Source organism: Limulus polyphemus, unplaced genomic scaffold, assembly GCF_000517525.1.
Source record: "Limulus polyphemus unplaced genomic scaffold, Limulus_polyphemus-2.1.2 Scaffold3818, whole genome shotgun sequence".
Taxonomy (NCBI): domain Eukaryota; kingdom Metazoa; phylum Arthropoda; class Merostomata; order Xiphosura; family Limulidae; genus Limulus; species Limulus polyphemus.
The window spans coordinates 19,014-21,641 of record NW_013669428.1 but is presented as its reverse complement, the minus strand read 5'-3'; the positions used below and the strand labels follow the sequence as shown (position 1 = coordinate 21,641).

At 31.8% G+C, this 2,628-nt stretch overlaps 1 protein-coding gene across 1 annotated transcript in view; it reads left to right on the top strand.

Moving 5' to 3' along the window:
- Window positions 1-2,628, top strand: part of LOC106470094 (FH1/FH2 domain-containing protein 3-like) — an 88,985-nt gene that overhangs the window by 68,559 nt on the left and 17,798 nt on the right. The gene's annotated exons all lie outside the window — the stretch shown is intronic.

Genomic DNA, 2,628 nt, shown 5'->3' with positions numbered 1-2,628 from the left:
CGTACTTAAGCTTTTTACGTGAACATCAAATACTGTAAGAAAGTTAACTTTAAGGGATAATGATAACATCGTTTACACTACAATTATTATTTTTATTAAATTATTACTAGTTATTAATAATACTTATAAAAGCGGATACTCCGTTTGAAACTATGTTACCTCAGTGAAATTGGTTGACACCATTGTTTTGGTTTTTTAGTTATCGTAATAAAAAAGAAGCAGAAGAACAAGAAATTCAAACTTTTTACTATGATATTTACAGACATTACCAGAACTTGTGACTCGGTCATTACATAGATATTGTTGTAAAAAGTTTGTTTGTAATTAAGCACAAAGCTACACGACAGGGTATCTGTGCACTGCCCACCACGGGTATCGAAATCCAGTTTCTAGCATTGTAAGTCCGTAGACATACCGCTATGCTACTGGGGGGGCGTTATAAAAGGAAAAACACTGTATAGTGTTATAAAGTTCTGATGACCTATTCAGGAGATATTTAAAATACCGTTTCGATTAACAATCCGAGCCATCCCTACAAAGGCAGTGCTGCAGCCTGTCTGATTATTATTATTTTTTAATTAGAGAAACGTTGAGAAAAATTTCCAACTCAATTAATTAACGAATTAATACATAAGGGTTTTTTTCTCCCTTTTTAAAATCTAGATGTAACTACATGTAAATTAAAACAGCACACTAACACACTATTTAAAATAAAAATAACAGAACAAAATCAGACATTTTCATGAGAACTAAATATAAAAAAAATTATTCAACTCGTATGCGCGTGAAAAAGAAGTTACGCTAGCCTACTTTTTAAAGACATTTTCGCTAGTTGACACTGTATTTTCTTTTGGATATATTTGTTTAACACCTGTGCTATTTGCATTTGTCACTCAGTGCTTGTGATAACTTATGTCGCCAAGATTATGGCTTATAGAAAACACTATATATACTCTGGAACGAAGGAATTCACATTTCAACAGTGTTTGTCTTCTAGAGTTGTTTATGTCAAAGTGTGTTTGATTCCATATCAATTTAAACAAACACTGAGGAAAATGTTGTATAATAATTTACCTGTATACGACTCTTTCGTAACGAAAGCTTACAGACTAAACCTAGTATTTGTATAAATTGTTCGCATCTTGTTAGTTTTTATACATGGTCGAAAGGTTCTATACTCATGAACAGGGCATATTTAAGACCACAGTGGGCTAATAGGCAACTCCATTTCTGTATGGCTCTTTCCTTCTCCGTAAGCCCTAATTTTTTTCGTTTTTTTATATAAAATTTTTACCCATAAAATCACCTTTTATCAAATCTAATATTTTGAAATACTATAGTTTAAAATATTATCTGAGAAGGCTTATTAACAAAGGAAACATAAACATTGCGGGCCTCTTGGGCATAATGGGCTCAAAGGCAGCTGCCTAATGTGGCTTTTGGTTAAAACGGGCAAACTCCGTAGTTTTACCTTAGTTACGTTTTTAAACTTTAATTTTCCAAAAAGTACCACATTATCCGAGATGGCCAGCTGGTTAATGCGCTCGACCCGCCATCTATGGGTTGCTGGTTCGAATCCCCGTCCCACCAAACATGCTTTCACAGATAAATTATGGACGGCTAGCGCAGATAGCCCTCGTGTTTCCTCGAAATTCAAACCAAAGCCATTACTAATTTTAAGCTACAGTGATAGAGTAGAGGAAAGGCTATATAGTGATTATATTTTATAAATAAAAACTGAGTAAACTTATGAAAATTTGAACCTGTACTCACTTACCAGTTCCAGGCAGTACTGAAGAACCCTCCTGTTGTATTTCTCTGATGTGCACATCTATTTGTATTTTGTTTTGTTTTGTGTAGATATATATTCAAATTCGTAGCTATGGTGATCCTGTATCTAAGCTAATAACAAATAAACTGGTTTAATATTAATTTCTAACGTAATTCTACTGCAGACTTAATAATGAATATAAGAAATTAATTGTATGTGCATTTTGTGATGAAGTTTTCAAATGGAGGAGATATGGTCACCCTAACCAACAGACCTATAAATCACCATACAAACAGAAAAATGATGGAGACCTCTAGGTAAAGGAAAGTTTTAAAAGTATGACCTCAGAATTTAATGTTGAAATAACTGGAACGTACTTGAAAGTTTCAATTTTAATATTGTATTTTTATTCAAGGTTTTTTATCACACTATGTAGGTTAACACTCAACTGAATTTCTGGTTGACCTCACATCAAAAAATGCAAAATTTCATTATTTATTGTTTTGACTATGATATGTATCTTTAAGATCAATCTAATTGAAATTCCTCTAAGTGCTGCTGTAAGTTTGTATTTTACAGTCCAAGTGTAAATCATCACTTTTCCTTTTCAGTAAGACTAATTTATCCTTCCTTAATCAAAAAACAGAAATTTGTTTTGTATGTATGTTTGTTTGCACGAAAGAAAAAGATGAGGATTCTTCATTGCATTTCATTCATACAAGTTAGATGGTTTTTTACTAAAGTTAGATGGGTTTTTTACTGAAATTAGATTTTTTTATTGAAGTTAGATTTTTTTACTGAATTTAGATGTTTTTACTGAAGTTAGATTTTTTATTGAAGTTAGATATTTTTTTTAC